This window comes from Chiloscyllium plagiosum, unplaced genomic scaffold, assembly GCF_037043375.1.
Source record: "Chiloscyllium plagiosum isolate Xiang-an unplaced genomic scaffold, Cpla_swu_hap1 HiC_scaffold_14, whole genome shotgun sequence".
Taxonomy (NCBI): domain Eukaryota; kingdom Metazoa; phylum Chordata; class Chondrichthyes; order Orectolobiformes; family Hemiscylliidae; genus Chiloscyllium; species Chiloscyllium plagiosum.
Window position 1 is genome coordinate 124,598,566 of NW_028270152.1, and position 18,466 is coordinate 124,617,031.

Here is an 18,466-nt window from a genome sequence, read left to right on the forward strand (position 1 = left end):
CAACTTAGAAACTCCTCTCACTTTTTCGACACAATTCTCCAAATATGGAATTGGATATGCATCAGTCTTTGTAACGGCATTGACTTTGTGAACGTCCACACATGGCCATTGGGTACCATCTGGCTTTGGTACCATGACTATATGTGAACTCCAGTCACTGTAACTCACTTCGATTATGACATCTTGGAGTGTGCGCTCTATCTACTTCTGAACCTGTGCCAATTTTGGACAGTCATGCCTATAAGGATGTAGCATAATCAAAACAGCATCCCCTGTGTCTCCATCATGCACAATTATGCTCGGACTTCCCAGTTTATTGCCGCATATCTTTCCACGATATCGTAATAACTCTTTCAGGTCACTTTGCCTTTCTTGTGGAAGGTAACTCAATACTTTATCCCAATTTTTGACAACTTTCTCATTGTTCAATTTGATTTGAGGAATGTCCAATTCAGAATCCTCTGAGCTTGGTTCTTCCTTCTGTGATGTAATCATTAACACCTTCTCCTCTTGCTTTCCTTCCCTATCAAAATACCTGTTGAGCATATTCACATGACGCACTCTTGTAAGACCTCATCCTGTCTGGAGTCCGTACCAAGTCGTTCACCTCATTCAATTTCTTCCCAATTTGATAAGGTACACTAAAACTTGCTTCTAAACGCTCAACTGTTACTGGAAATACCTTATTCCCAATTGCAAAATTGCAAATTTGTGATTTCTGATCCACTTCCTGTTTCATTGTATGTTGCGATACTTTTAAATGTTGTCTAGCCAACTCTCCAGCTCTATTTAATCATTCCCAAAAAATTGACACATCGTTCAAATGGGTGGTCTCTGAATTCTGATTTATTAATTTCTCGTTAACCAATGGTAATGATCCTTTTACTTCATGCCCACAAATTAATTTAAATAGACTGAATTTGGTCTGTGCATCTGTCATCACAAATAGTTCAAAAGGAATTTCCTTATCACATTCATCTGGATAATTCTGACCATAAACCCTCAACATGGTCTTCACTGTTTGATGCCAACTCGCTCATGTTCACTGTGATTCCGAATACTACGTAGTATATTTGAATTGCTTTATTCCCAAGTTACTCATCACCTGTTTGAATAGTTCGGATGTGAGGCTTGATCTGTCTGGATCTCTATTGGTAGTCCGTACCTAGTTAAAAAATAAGCATTTTTTTCTACAACTCTTTTGGCTGTAATGCTGCATAATGGTTCTGCCTCTGGAAATCTAGTCGACACATCCATTATTGTAAATAAATACTTATTTCCACTTTTTGGTTGAGATAGGGGACCTACACAATCTATCAAGACTCTTGCAAAAGGTTCCTCAAATGCTGGAATAGATATTAAAGTTGCAGGTTTTATTACTGCCTGTGTGACATGCTTGAGACGTCTGGCAATTTTCAACTCCATCTTTGTGTAGTCCAGGCCAGTGAAAATATTTTGTATTTCAGCCTGTAATGTCCTCACCCTGAAATGATCTCCAAGTGGTAGCTCATGTGCCACTCGCAGCATCTCCTTTTTATTACCAACAGGCAAAAGAGTTTGATGAATTTCTGTCCACGTCTGATCTGCTTCAATGTGTGCTGATCTCCATATTCGCATTACGACATAATTTGTTAATTAATAACACACAGGAATGCATTCATTCTATTTCTTGTTAAATATCTTTTGATATAACTTTTTAAACTCCTCATCTTTCTGCTGTAATTCAATCAACTTAGCAGAGCTAAAAATACGTTCATGTTTTCCTACTTGCTCCTTCTCTGTTCCACTTCTCCAATCAAAAAGAAACTTTTGGATAACTCTATGTCAGCTTCCTTATCTGTGCCTTTATCCTGCTTAAACCCGTGTATCTGTGATCTTCTGATCACGCAATCGGGGAAATTCCTGGATAAACATTTTCTAGGTCTTCAATTGCCTGCATCTCCATTGACTTTTCAACTAGAGTCGGCAGCACGCCTACCAGTGAATCAGCTATATTATTTGCAAGGAAAGATTTTATTCCAGGAGCTGAGAGTTAGGGGTCCAGTACTCCTACCACACATTCTCCACCCTTCTCTGGACTCTCCAGCCTCACTTTACGTAACTGAGCACTTTTTGCCTCACTATGAATTCCTGTTCCCAGCGCATTTTTTGGTAATAGTCTCTCAAGAGTGCATAAAGCTTCACCCCTCAGCATTACAGATTGAAAAGATGCTGTGTCAATTAATATTGGAACCTCCTTACCAATTATTCCTGGCCTATGTGAATAAACTTTACCCTTTCATGTATGTTTTTTATGCAGAATTGGCACGTCCACTGATCATCTTGTACACTATGAGGCAGTTGCCTAACTTCCCATATGCTTTTTGTTACGAGTCCAACAAAACTTCCAGGCTTGTCTGGTTATCCTACAGCTGGTTTTCTCCCAGCCCACCAACACTGTGATTTTGTGTGGCCCACTTTATTACAATGAAAACACCATAGTATTTTAACGTCTTTGTCCCCATCAAGGTTTTCTTTATTACTGTGGTAAATTATCCTTATAATCTGCACTGTGATCTACCTTTCCCTTTGCACGTGATGATATCTCGTTGCTCCAATTTCTGTCCCTCAGAGACAAGAACTGGTTCTGGAAGCCAAACCAAGTTTATGTACCAGTTCATAATCACCAGCCATTTCAGCAGCTAACCTTGCTGCTTACACTCTCTGCTCTTCCACCTGAGTTTGCACTACTTCAGGTAGTGAATTTTTGAATTCCTCCAAATACTAACCACTTTGCTTGAATTTTAAAGCTCATATCCAACTATCGAAATTAGTCTGTTTGATCCTTACAAACTCAGTGTAGTTTTGACCAGGATTCCTCATTAGATTCCTGAAAGGTTGCCTTTGCAGACAAAATGGTTTTTTTAACCTCTTCAGACTCCCCAGATACCTCCTCTGATAGGGATGTGAATACCTCACCAGTCCTACCTACAAGTTTCGTTTGGATCAACAAAACCCACATTGCCTCTGGCCACTGCATTTGTTGAGCCAACGTTTCAAATGAGATGGAAAGGGCATCACATTCTTCTCATGAAATTTAGGCAACGCTTGAACATAAGCAAACAAATTCTCACTAGGCTTATGACTACCAGGGGCTTGCTCATCCTCACTCTCTTCCAGACTAAGCGCACCCCCAGCCGTTATCTCCAGCCTTTTACACTGACTTTCCTTTTTAAGTGTCAGTTTTTGCTGTTCAAAAGCTCTTTCTTTCTCTCTCCCCTGTTGCTCTCTCTTTTGCCAATTTTTTTAACTCTCTGTTCTCCTGCTCTCTTCCACTCCTCCCCCATCCCACCTTCTGCATTTTATCGAAAGTCAAATATTTCATTTTGGCTGAACTTTTCTTACCTCTCGACGTTAACTCAAGATGTTTCATTTGCAACTGAATTCTTGCTATCTCTGATTCTGATGGTTTCTCCAGTAAGTTTAATTGACGAGCTACTGCTGTAATTATCTCTCCTTTCCTCACAGAAGCAGTCAGTTCCAATTCCAGCTTTTCAGCTAATTCTTGCAACTTGGTCTAATTCACTTTTCGTAAAATTTCCAAAGTCGCTGCATGCACACCCAGGAAACGTTTAGCGACTGAAATAGCCATTATTATTCGAAGCTTTGTCAACCCAATCAAACTAATACCCGAATTAAAGACACTAGCACCTCCCACTCGGTGTTGAAAATCCAGCAATGAGCCCCCAGTTTGTTATGGACGAGGCTAGACCACTCAAAACATTCTTAAGCAAGCAGCCCTGAGCATAACTTCGCTGTTTGTTTTGGTCATTATCCAATGAAAATTACCCGGAGTAATTTAGCTAGGGTGATTTTAAATCAGACAAAAACGTTATTCACAAAGTTACACAATGAAACACAATGAACAGAATAAAGAACCCCGACAGAATTCAAACTGTCCAGCTAGACTTAATTATACCATTCCAAATACACACAATAGCCCTAATAATCAAACTTCCTTGAAAAAACGTTATAATGGAATGCATGCTTCCAGGTTGAAGCTGAAGGGAAGAAAAGAGAGAGAGTTTCCACAAAGCTCCCAGTTGAACTTCTCAGTTCAAGACTCAACTGAAAACTGCTCAGCTCAGCTCACCTCAGCCAGCTCAGCTAAAAGAGCTGACCACTCCCCATTCATTATACAGGTTACTTCGAAAGCATGACACCTTTGCCATGTAGTTTCATCTGTTTACATATACAGAAAAGGCCTCTGAAAATCTCTTTCGTGTCTGTACCAAACCAGACTGATCGTAGCCTGGCCCCGTCTTATTGACCCTCTGATAAACATCAAGGACAGAGTCTACTTGAGCCAAGGAACAGCTTTTAGCAAAAAAGAAGTCAGAGAAGACAGGCTATTGTTCTGTATGGAGGTCAGAAGCTGGTGGGAATGGCTGATACTATCAGAGTGTGGCTGATGACAGATATGTGAACAACATGACGTTCAATACAGGGTCACATACCAACTGTACATCCAGATGGTTAGGCCTCATTCAGAACCTGGAGCTCTCTCTCAACCAACATGGGGGTTCCATGGAGCTCTGTAAACTATCATCGAGTCATAGAATCCCACAGCACAGAGACAGGCCAATTATCACAAACTGGTTCATGCTGATCAAAATGTCCATCCATGCAAACCCCATTTCCCTGCGCTTGGTCCTTATCCTTCTCAACCTTTCCTATCTATACATTTGTCCAAATTTGAAGGCACGTATCATGGAAAACATATTATATCTAATGCTATCCGTATTTTGTTTTGGAAATAATGAGTGTTGATTCATAACACTCCAGTGTTAATGCAATCACGTTTCATTCTTTTTGTAGCGTTACAGATTAAACATTCATTTCCTTCACACTCTCCTCATGGTATCATCACTGCAGGGATTAGTCAGGTGAAACTCCATTACACCGTCTCTCTGTAGCTAGGAGATCATTGATTATAAATGAAAGAAAATACTGTCTCAAGTATATTCCATGACTGCAGAACGGTATCTTCACTCTTATACTTTAATCATTTGTAATGAACGCTCCTACTCATCTATTGTGCTGATTACTTGCTGAGTCATAGAGTCATGGAGATGCACAGCATGGAAACAGATCCTTCGGTCCGACCCATCCATGCCAACCAGATATCCCAACCCAATCTAGTCCCACCTGCCAGTACCCGAATGCTCTGAATGAATTCTGTTAGTGCCTCATGATCAAGGACATCCAGCTCCTTTTCACCAAGAGGACTTCCCATCATCTCGCCTTCTCATAAAGACAAAATGAGAAGGATGGCATTTTTTGCCAATCATTTATTTGCCTTATGAAGCAAAGTCACACCAACCACAGCATCACTGTTGCCATTGGAGTTGATGGGAGATGCTGAGGAGGTGATGATCTTGCTGTATTGTCTACGAATATTAATCCAGGGAATCAGGTAATGACCCAGACACCGGATCCGAATCCCACAACGACAAATGTTGGAAATTGAATTCAATAAACTATAAGGAAGTAAGAATCAAATGAAACATTGTTCATTGTCCTACCTGGCAACCTCATGGCCTTCAGGAAAGGAAAGCTACAATCTTCAGCTGGTCGGTCTTACATGTAACTCCAGACCCACAGCAATGTGGTTAACCTTCAGTTGCAATTTGAAATAGCCAAGCCAGCCACTCAGTTATATCAGTCACTTCAAAGCCTCAAAGAAATGAAACCGCATGGACCTCAGCACTGACTTCTTACAGCCCACAGACTGCAGTGGGTCAGGAAGGCAGCTCACCAAAACCTTCTCAAGGACAATGAGGAAAGGGAATTAAATGTTGGCCCAGCATCCCCATTCATGAATAAAGGAAGATGATCCCACTCAGGGAAGAGAGAAAATCAGACATAAATAATTTTAAACAGGAACTTTGACATATATCTTACATGGTCATAATTATCAGTAATATGGGAACAGGAGAAGCATAAGTAAGGTTTAATTTCATTTTTTATTTCCATCCCAGCTGATCACCAATAATCCCTTTGTTTGCTTCTATCTCTCTATCTCTCTCTTTCTCCATCTATTCAACTCAGTCCTTTTCCCCTTCATAACAGATGTCGGTGTTAAACATCAATCACGCTATTTCCCAACTGTGTTCAGTTCTGATATATGGTCATTAGAATCTAATTGCCAATTCTATTTTTCTCTCAACCCATCTGCTCAGTATGTCTGGCACTTTCTCGTTCGTTATTGTTTCTGCTCTGTTGCATCATTCTTTGCTTTATTTAACCTTTAATTTTGTTATTACTTGGAATGTCTGCATCGCTGACAGGGGCAGCATTTGTTGACCTAATCAAATGTCATTTACTGCGAGGTCATTCTTTCAGGCAGTACAGAACCAAGCACCTTGCTTTGGGTCTCACATCAATCTTAAGCCAGACCAGATAATAACACAAGATCTATTTACCAAAGGACATCAGTGAAATAGATAAACATATAGACAAAATGCTGGAAGTGTTATGATTGTTATTTCCAATTCCTGTCTTTTGTGTTTACTTTCTGACATCGTCTGTGGTAGGATGTGGAACAGTGTCTGTCTGTGTAATAACCTGTGCATCTGAATTACATTTCTTCCGACATTACTGCTCTGAGACAGTGTTTGTGTCATTATGTTATTTTAGAGACAAGAACAAAGTTGTAATCGAAATATTTGCAACTGAAAGAGTGCTGAGAGGAAAGGTGGAACCATAACGTCTGAATTTTACCGAAGCATAGATAATGGTTTATTAAGCGTCAGTTTGAAGCCAAGATGGTGACTGGGCATATAATCGAGATGGTAGTGGATAGGTTTTGTGATGGATTGAATAACGAGACATAAATGAATATCATTTATTTAAATTCGGTATTGTGAACAGTCTCGTTCTCCGATGTTTGTGAGGGCGGGGGTGTGGGCGGTTCTGAAGTTTGTGGGTAATTAATGGAAGTTGCATTTGAAACTGAAGACAATAGTTTCCGTCTTTGTCAAATATAGGTAACAGAAATAGCAACGAAGTTCGCCATGTTTGAAGAGATTAATAAATGGATAGAGATGAAGAAACTTACCAGGAATACCAACAATAGCGAGGATAGGATAGTAACCCGCCTGGATAATCAGCAGTGCACTATTTATCCGATCTGATAATGTTGACCAAGACCAGGAAAAATAGAAAAGACCATCGGATAAACTCCTGTCCATTGTTGCAGCATTCCAGTCTAATGTTCTCAGATTCTGATCCATTAATGAATCATTCCAAACTATTCTCAGATGTTTAAATCTCCTTTTTCTGTCTTTGCAGCTGCTGATCCCTTTGAGCGTTGTAGTTGATGCATCTGCTGCTACAATGGCATAAACCATTGCAAGAGGCCCCTTACTAATAGGAGACGGAAAACATCCAGTGACACAACTAGGATCCACGGAGACTGGCATCAATCACAGTCACTGAACAAACAACTCAATTCAACCCCTTTCAGTATGGGTCCTTCAGTTTGAATGTTTGCACCGTTGGCTATTGGTTACATCTCCCATCACCCATTGCTCTCATGAAGTTAGCATTGAGGGTGAATGATGAATGGTTTCTTATCGCAGGCTAGATGATTCTGCTGCATTGTCCGTTTGTAATACTGTAACCTCCCACCACCACCACCGTTAAAAACCACAATCTATATGCTGTTACCGTGCAGATCTCTCCTCAACGAGAACAGGCACCAGCCAATATATTTTCAGTGGATATATTTGTAGTCCAATGCATAGGAAATGTGAATTTGCCTGGGCATTCCTTTCATTGGTCTAATAAAGCAATTTTGTACCTTCAACATTCAATGTGCTTCAGCACGTTTTATAATATAAACTCACAAACACCTTAACACACTTTAGTTAGCATAAGTTTCTTCACATTCTCCTCATGCTAACATCATGCCAGGGTTTAGTCTAGTGAAACGCCTTTGCTGATTAAACCTGTACACAATACATCTAACAGTCTCTCAACAAAACACTATCATTGGGAAAGATATATTTACTCTGGTACTTTAATCATTTTGCATGAAGAGCCACATATCATTTACTTCCTGCTGCATTAAAATTCTGTTTGTGACTTATGACCAAGCATATCCAGGTCTGTTTCAACAACAACACTTCCCAACCTCTCACTATTTAATGAACATAAATGTGAATGATGATATTTGTTGTTCATATCCGAAAGATTTTAGATATTGCGAAGAGCTATTGCCCAAACATTGATCCTTCTGATACCCCAAAGCCTTCAATCCAGATAATTATACTACTCTCTTCATTCTATCGATTATCCAACTTTTAATACATTCGTTGTATTCCACCCCTACCTACCCATGGACTCTAACATTCTCTACTCACCTGTATTCAACCATGACAAACGTCTGCTGAAAATTAAAATAATTCATTCCCACTGGTTCTCAATTGTCGATGTCACAACGGACAACCTCCACAAAATCCAGCAAAGATTTATCAAATCTTTATCAAAGATCAAGATCATTTCCCCTTCCTGAATCTAGATTGACTCTACTGAATCATGTCATTATTTTCCAAGTCTCTCGTTGTCACATTCCTGACAAAATGTTGCAATGTTTTTCTCACAACTTACATCAAGCTAACCACTGTTTAGTTTGCTGTTTGCTCTCTCTGTCCTGTTTTAAACATTTAGGTTTACAATCGCTGCTTTCCAGTCTGGAGGATCCTTTCCAGAATCTAACAGCTTTGAAGAATAATCAGTAATTCTTTCACTAGCTCTACTGCGACCTCCTCAATACTCTGTGATGTAGCTCATCAGATGCAGCAATATACCAACCTTAAATTCAATGAGGTTTTGAAAGACGTACCTTTTATTAATTCTAATTCCCTGCTGTTCCCCATTTTCACCAGTCACTCTGTTCCCTTGTATGTCTGGAAGTTTCTTTCTGTACCTTCCTCAGGGTACAGAATATATTGCTCTCAGCAGACAGATGGGTTCTGTCAGCCAGTGAATATATCGGAGGACTGCACTCCAGTGATGATGGATATGTTACTCACTCCTGCCTGGAAAGTTCCAGAATTAATCCAGTTTAATTCATGGTGAGCATCAGCACAGTCCTGTCACTGGTGTGAGGCTACACAGTATATTGAAGAAGGGGACAAAGCTCAGTGACCACCTCAATTTTGAAACAAACTGGCGTCATACCTGACACCTGGTCCAGCTTAGACAAATGTCCCGGGAAATCCCAGGAGAGATATTGCACTGTCCTGCACCTCCCTATTTATAGAGCTCCCCTTCTGTGGAGCCTCATCTCCATTTGTTTACCATGGACCCAGACACACTGTAAATGCAGTGTATAGAATGGGGTCACCAGACCCCGCAGCTGACAATACAAACCAGAGATAATCATCCACAGAAACTCCACTGATTTTCCAAAGACAGGAACAAATCAATTCCCCACACGGAACGTGCACGGGTTCAGTGTTGTAAATTATTTCCACTCCTGAGTTTCTCTTCTTGGCTGAGAAAGCCGTTGCATCTCTGCACACTCCCACAGTAAGAGTTCCTCTCTCCAAAGAATCAGTTGACAATGTAACATTACCTTTCTCTATATGTCAGCAACTATAAGGGCAGCACCAATATTGCTAATGGATTTGATCATCACACTCACAGAAGAGAGATACAGGGAACCTAACTCACTTTAAACAGGGACAAATCTAAATGGACGCGATATTCAGGAATATGGGAAAACGAGGAAATGCGAGAATAACTTGCCATTTTGTTTTCCTTTCAGCTCATCATCAGCAATCCCTTTGCTCACATTTCATTTCATTTCCTCTCTTTTTCTGTCCATTTCTCCGTCCATTCAATTTAAACCTTCCCCCCACCTCTCTCTCCAACCCAACCATCCATGATACCAGGATAAATAATATTATTTCCCAGTTTTCTTTCAGTTGTGAGGCAGGGTCACTGGACTCAAAACCGTTATCTGCATTTCTCCTGACAGAGGCTGCCATAACTGTGAGATTCTCCAAAACTTTCAGACGCTGGATAATTTTATTTTCGATCTCTAGCACTCACCGTTCCTTGGTTTATTTCACCTTTCATTCTGTTGTTTCTCGGGATGTCAGCATCACGGGCAAGGGCAGCATTTGTTGTCCATCACTAACAGTCTGTGACTACACGGCCATTAGTCAAGACAAAATGGAGCCAACAATGTTGTTGTGGGTCTGAAGTCACACCATGTTCAGACTGGGTAATAATGTTAAGTTTCTTTAGCAAAGACTATCAGTGAAATAATAAAAATAAATCTTAACAGTTGCTGAGTGAAATTGCCGTACTCCCTAGTTCCTGACAGAGAGAAATGGCGGGGAAATTAGTTTAACTACCAACAATCAAATGACTTTGGGGAAAAAAGCGAAAGGGGGATTGAGAGACAATTTCCAGTAAGATCACAGGTTTCACAATGCTGAAATGAAGACATTTCGACAGCATCCTGCAACATGAACCATTATTCCTAGGAATGATAGGTGAAGGGGATATTGGCGTCAAGAAAGATGAGGGAGAGTTTTAGATGAACATTTGTTCTGCAAGTTTGTAACTGGGTGTGGGTTCAGCAGAGTATTCGACTCATTGTGCTGAATCTAACAATAGTTTGTCTCAGTGACATTTTTATTGAGTGTGACAGAGGGATTGTCTGTACGAGACTGAACTAGTTTCATGATGCTATCTTATCGAACTCACCTCATTAACTACCCACTCAATCTCATTGTGTTCCTCGCATTCAATGCCACCCCGATTCTCCAACCCAACGTGGCTGGAGGGACTCACCATCGCACCGATGTCCCTGGCTATTCTATGATCACTGACACTGATGCCATCTTTCAAAGGCCAATGGGCACACTGTTGTAATTCCTCATTTTGGAGCCATCCTGCACAGTTGACCCCGAGTATGACAGGTAAGGGGAACTAACACCACGGTTTTTCAACAGGGGCAGAGAGGTCCTAGTGGATGGGCTAGAACAGCGGGGTCCATTCTGTTCCCAGAGGAGGCCTGAGCATGGTCTGAGCTCACCACCCAGCTCAGCGCAGTATCTGCGGTCTCCCTCTCTCTCTCTCTCACACACTCACACTTTTAATATGGAACATTCCAGATAGTGTTCCAAAGAATTCCCATTTTCAGGTGCAGGGACTTGCAGTCATTCAACCCCCTGGGTTCCTGCATAAAAATGCACTTATTTTATATCCAATCACAATTAGTAATTCTGGCTATTTCACTTTGTCTCACTTTGTTGTATTCAGCCAAACACTGCTTCGAAATACTTGTTCCGTTATGAAACACAATTTTGAGCAGAGAACTTTTTATCCTCAGCTGTTATCTTGACCGTTATCTGAATTGTACCATTTTCTTTGTTCTGAAATTTTCTCTTGCCCTTTGCCTGTGCCTGTTTCTGTGTGTAACAGTTACACTGTCTCCCACTCAATTGGTCGAACGGCTGGTTTGTGATGCAGAGGGAGGCCAGCAGCGCAGGTTCAATTCCCCCACACTGACAGAGGTTACCATGAAGGGGACGCTCTCTCAACAATGAGCAATCGAGCATGGCCAATCCACTCTAAGCTGCACATCTTTGTAATCTGGGAGGAAACTGGACCATTGGGAGGGAGCCCACAGAGATACGTGAAGAATGTTCAAACTCACCTGAGGTTGGAATTGAACCCATCTCCTTGGGTGATGTGCGGCCGCAGTGCTAGCCACATATCCATCATACTCCTCAGTTAGTTCTGTTAATTACTTGTAGCTGAATGAAGAAATCCAACTGGCTTGTTCTGATAACTGAACCTGACCCAGTCTTAGTCCTTTATTATCGGCCATATCGCCAACCTGTTTACATTTAAAATTTGTTGTGAGCAGTGGAGGAGTGGGATTAGAAATGGAAACAGGGACACCCTTCAACCTCAGTCAGAACCGCAGTAAGGAGAAATTCACAAAGTGGGAATTCATTCAAGTAGCAATTCTCTCACCCAGAAGATTGTGAGGGCTGAATCTTCATATTATATCGAGTCTGACTTTGTCTGTTTTTCCATAGACAGGTGAATCGGGGATCATTGTGAAATCAGAGAAAAGTGCAGCTGGGAACACAATGAGATTAACCATGACCTTATTGACTGGTGGAATAGTGTCAAAGTGCTGAATGGCCCAGTCGTGTCCGTCAGCCCTATGTTCTGATGTTCCATTCAGCCCTTCGGTCCTGCTGTGAAGGAGCAGATTGAGGCCACTCTGATGGTTTGGTGTAGTTTGGGAAATGTATTAGAAAATCCAGGCTGTGTCAGGCAGTGACCCCTCTCCCCCAATCCCTCTTTGCAGGCTTCTCCTCTCTGTAACTTCTGATCCTGATGTAGGTCATGTTACAGGCTCAGATTCGCATTGAATACAGCCCCCATGTCCCACACAAGGTCAACTCACACAATCCTCTGCTGTCTCTGAATGCAACATTCAGGGGGCGGCCCGCTGGCACAGTGGTTAGCACTGCTGCCTCATCGCTCCTGAGACCGGGGTTCAATTCCCGCCTCAGGCGACTGACTGTGTGGAGTTTGCATGTTCTCCCCGTGTCTGCGTGGGTTTCCTCCGGGTGCTCAGGTTTTCTCCCACAGTCCAAAGATGTGCAGGTTCGGTGCATTGGCCATGCTAAATTGCCCGTAGTGTTAGGTAAGGGGTAAATGTAGGGGTATGGGTGGGTTGCGCTTCAGCGGGTCGGTGTGAACTTGTTGGGCCGAAGGGCCTGTTTCCACACTGTAATGTAAAAACAAAACAAAAAAAAACAGTTTACATCTTGATTTCCAGGAAAATAATCAATTATAATAAGAATGTAAGAAATAGGAACCTGCGCTGTCATTCAATAAGAACATGGCTGATCTACTCCACGGCTCAACTCCACTTTCCTGCTAACCCCTTGCATCCCTCAACTCGCTGATATGTCACAAACCAATCCACCCATCAATAAATACAATCAGTGACCAAACCTCCCAACTCTCGGGGTTAGGAAATTCCAGCCATTTACTACCTTCTGAAAGAAGACATTTCTTTACATCTCAGTTTGAAATCGATATTCCTTACTCTGTATCTCCATCTCTGAGTTCTAGACTCTGTCCTGGTGTGGAATCATATTCTCAATGCCGGCCTTGTCAAGCCCCCTCTGTATCTTGTCCGTTTTAGTAATGACACCCTCATTCATTTAAACCACAATGAATAATTGCCTCAGCATTTTTGATGTCTTCAATAATTCAATCCTTTCATCCCAGGAACCAGTCTAATGAACCAACATTTCTGCATCAACATGCTGACGTTATGTTTCAGACACAGAAACACACCACTCCGTTGCACTGCTCCTTTTTTAGGAGTTCTCTCCATTTAATAACAGCTGCCTTATGGTTGTCAGTGTCATTCTCAAACTCGAATATATATTGCACTCAGCCCCCGCCGCCAGGAGCTGAGTGCAGCTCTTGTAAGCAGCTCTTGCCATCAGACTGATATTTGTGGTACTCCAGTAGATACATTTTTTTCATAAAGATCAATGAGTCCTGACTCTCCGATTTCTAAGAGTTTACCAAGTGTCATCCCATGCTCATGCATTATCCATCATGCTATGAGCTTCTGTCTTGCGTAAGAACATTTATTTAGTGATATGTTGTGGAAAATCTCTGGAAAGCCTCATGTCTACCAGTCCCCCTTTATCAAGGCCACTAGTTACATTCTCATGGATTTCCAGAAAAACTTTGCATGATTTTACAGGCAAAATGTAGTTCGCCTTTAACAAGACCGTGCTGACTCTGTGTGAAGCTTTTCTAAATGTTCTGCAGTCCCTTCCTTAATAACAGACTTTCACAGATTCCCAGCAATAATGGTTAGGCTAAGTGGTTCCTGCTTTCAGTCTCGCTCGTTTCTTGAAGACAGGAGCCAGATTGGAGGGTCTCAAGTTTCACTGGGTCACTCCTTTAATCCAGAATTATGGAGTATTTCACACAGTGCCACAGCCACTCTGTGACCACTTCTTTTAAAACCAGCTCTAAATTGTTGATGACCTGTTTACCCTTGCTCTTATCTGTTTGAAAAATGCTTTATTCCTTCTGTTAGAGACAGTTCAAGATCTTCCCTCCTATTACATTTTGTTTATACCATTGAAATATTTACAGCACCTTCATCTGTGAGGGACGATGTAAAATACTGATGCAAATTATCTGTCTGTTCCCTGTATCCAGTTCTCCAGTCACACCCACCAAATGTCCTCAATAAACTTGCCTGACTTTCTTTATACCAAAGATCACACACACCTCTTGAACTCCTCTTACATGCATGTAAAAGCTCGTGCTGCTTGTTTTTATATTTCTTGCCAATTTGCTTGCATCATATCTTTTCTTCCCTTCTCTTCGCATTCTATATTCATACAGTCATATCGCATACAAACACAATCTTTTGTCCAACTTGTCCATGCAGGCCACGTTTTCCAAACTAAACTATTCCCATCTCCTTGCATTTGGCACATATGCCTCCAAACGGTTCACATTCATATGTTTGTCCAAATATCTTTCAAATGTTAGAGCTGTACTTGCATCTGCCAGGCTTCCTCTGGCAGCTCATTCCATAAACGCATCACCCTCTGTGTATAAAAAAGTTCTCTCTTCCTCCCATTAAATTTTCCCTCTTCCACCATAAACCTATGGCTCTATGATTTAATTTTCCTATCCTGTGGAAAAGACCTTGGCTTTTCACCCTGTCCATGCCTCCCCTGATTTTATAAATTTCTATAATATCACCCCTCAACCTCCTACACTCCATCTGATATTAACTTCAAGAACAAACATTTAAAGATCAGCACTGTAAATTTGAAACAATATTAAAAGTGACAGGTAAACAGCACTCAGCCCAAACTTCATACTGTTAGTTGTTTTCTTCTTTATATTCCAATAATAAGGCAGCATGAAAATCTTCCTAGTGCCAATAAGCCATCAAGAACCTGAATTCCTTTGTCTGATGGCAGTGATGATCTCTGCAGTGAAAATGTATCCCTGGCCAGATCTACATAATTCCACATGTTCAACATTCTCCCTCCTGGCCTCCGTATGACCTTATGTGGTTGTGGCTTCTTTATCTTGCACTCCATAGAGAGAACGCCTTTTCCCTATTCACATCTTAATTTAAATTCATTTTGCATCATCTTCTCGTTCACAACTGCTAAAAGCCTGGTTATCTGTTGTCACATCCTCTTTTCCCTGTCACCTACCCCTCACCTCTGGCAAGTGACTAAAACGCCCAGTTTCCAACCATTTTCAGTTCTGAAGAAGTGTCACACTGGACTTGAAATGCTAGCTCTGTCTCTCTGTCTCTGCAGATGCTGGCAGACCTGCTGAGTTTCTCCAGAAATAAATAGGCACAGCACAAATTTTCAATTAAACAAATAATTACGGATACTGCAAATGAAAATGCATAAATTGCTGTAGAAACTGTGAGCTTTGTCGAAGGGTTACTGGACCCGAAAGATGAACTCAGCTTTCACTCCAAAAGATGCAGCCAGACCTGCTTAGTTTCTTCAGCAATTTCTGTTTTTGAACATTTTCCATAGACGTGTGTCGAATCTGCTCAAACGCCCTGTCCAGCACAGAGTGCTGTACATTGGAAAGGCAACAAAAACGCAAAGTGCACAAGTTCATTGGCTCTGAAACGACATAAGGCTGACATCGCTGACACGACTGAGATCGGAGAGAAAAACAGAGTGTAAAAAACATTCGCGTCAAACACAGCAGATGGTATTACGGGAAAGACAATGATTCAGATTAATATTTTAAAGTACCTGAGTAATGTAACAAATTGGAGGCGTGACGTCAGGGCGAGACCCTCAGCAGAATGAGACTATGAAACTGGATGTGTTCGCACGTCAGAAACCAGGTTAGGTCACTGAGTACAGGGCTGATGGGTGAATGGGTCTCGGTGTGAACTGGGGGAAAGTCAGTAGAATTGATTTGCAGATATTGCATCTCACACTGGGTTATCATGTGATGCTGTATATCACAGCAGCAGCTGCAGCAGAATTGCATTCAATCACAATCCATAACTTTTCCCCCAGGATAATCCAAAACTCTACCATTATCATCAAGCCAAGTGATGGTTCAGTGCCGAGTTTGGGTGAACATGCCAGAGTCAGAACCATGTGTATCTAAACCTGATGACAACCCATGAAAGCTCCCGCACTTGACTGGTTACATTACTAACAGCAGAACTACCATCTGGTGGAAAGCGGGAAATGATCCCAAGACAAAAAGATAAGATCGAAACTCTGCAGTCAAGCCGCATCCAGTCATCAATTTCGATGGATTAATAAACAACTTACAGGAGGAGAAGGCTCCATAAATATCCCCAGCTCTGTACATCAGTGTAAAAGACAAGGATGTAGTATCTGCACCATCCTCAGCCAGAAGTGTTGAGTCGATAATCCACCTCACCCTCCTCATGATGCCCACAGAATCCCAGATGCCAGTCTTCAACCAATTCGATTCGCTGCACGTGCCATGAAGAAACAGCTGAACACAGTAGATATGACAAAGGCAATGGGCCCTGACAGCATTCCTGCAATGGGACTGAAGATTGTGCTGCACAACAAGCCGTGTCGCCGGGGAAGCAGTTTCATTCCAGCTCCAACTCTGACATCTGCCTGGCCAGGTGGAAAGTTCCTCAACTATATCCAGTCCCATAACTAGTGAATGACTACAGTCTGACCATTTACCACGCCCTCAGTCCCGTCGCGATAGTCGCATTGGTTGGAGATCTTTTTGACAGAGCTGTCAAGCAGCACAGAAATAATGTAGTCAGTGTGGTTTCCGATAGGTCCCCATGTGTGGATGGTGCTGTTGTGCAAATGTCACTGGATTACTGATCCAGACCAGGATAATGCTCTGGCAGCTGGTGGAAATTGAAAACAATTAACAAAATATCTTAAAATCTGGTGCCAGTAATATTGACCTTGAATCTAATGTCCATTGTAAACATCTGTCCCTTCCCCAATGTACGTTCAGGAAGTGAATCTCCCGTGCTTGTTGGTCTGGCCTACAAGTGTCTCCAGACACACAGACATGTGATAAACTCTAAAAAGGTCTCTGAAACGGCCAAGCAAGATACTCAATTGTATCAAATTACTGTGAGTTCTTGAAGGATAAAACTAGACAGAACACCGGCAACGAGCTTTGGAGAAGGGAACGGGAAACACAGTCCTTTCAACCAGACAGATGCTGCTTTCCTAATGTTTAAGAGCTTGTGACAACAATGACAGAGCTTTCCCGCACACTGCACAGAAACATCAGGAAGGGACAGGGCATTAGACACTTTGAGCTTCCCCTGTTCCAGCTCATCGAGACAAGTTCACTTTTACCACCCTAGTTAATACATTCTTCAGAAACTCATCAATTCCTGTCTTATGTTGCTCAATAATTGACCGTCCAACCCATACAATCACATAAGCACTGATTCTGCACTGTGATAAATACAGCACGACCTACATTAGTCCCACTTTCCGATACGAGGCACATAGCCATATATGCTATGGCACTTCAAGGGCATGACCACATATTTATTCACGGTTGTGAGGTTACCTGTGCCAACTGCCCTCTCAGGAAGTTCATTCCTGACCCCAACAGCCTCTGGATGAAAACCAATCCTCAAATCCTCACGAAACATCAAATCCTTCACTTTAAAATGGCACTCCCTTGTTTTTCGCCCTTTGACTGAAAGGAACAGCTGCTGTCTATCCATCCTGTCCATGCCCATGGTAATCTTCTCCTTCTGAAGCACGTCCCTCTCAGCCTTCGCTGCTTCAAAGTAAACAACTCGAGTTGATCTACTCCATCCAAGGGAGCATCCTGGTGAATCTCCCCTGCAAGCTCTCCAGTGCAATCACACACTTCTTGTAATGTGGCTCCCAGAATTGTACATAGTATTCCATTTGGCCTCACCAAAGTTCCACATAGCTCTTATAATCTGTGTCTCCATGAATAAAGGCTATGTTTATGGTCGCTATGCTTTGTCAACTTGTGCATTAACCTGTTTAATCACATTCAGGGATATGTGGAGAAGCACCCTCTGAACTTCTTAGTGTGCTGCTATTCATTGAGTCCTTCCCTGTCTGGTTCCTTCTTCCAAAGTACATCACGACATATTTATCAGGGTTCCATTCAATCAGCCATTGATCCACCCATTTGATCATTCCATCTGTATCTTCCTGTAATATAAGGCCTTCCCCCTCACTGCCAACCAACCAGCCAAACTTTGTGTCAAACGCAAAATGATTTATCACTCACCCCAACACCTCCATATTCACAGCTGCATCATTTATGAATACTACAAATAATAAGGTTGAAAGTCACATAACACCAGGTTATAATCCAACAGTTTTATTCGGAC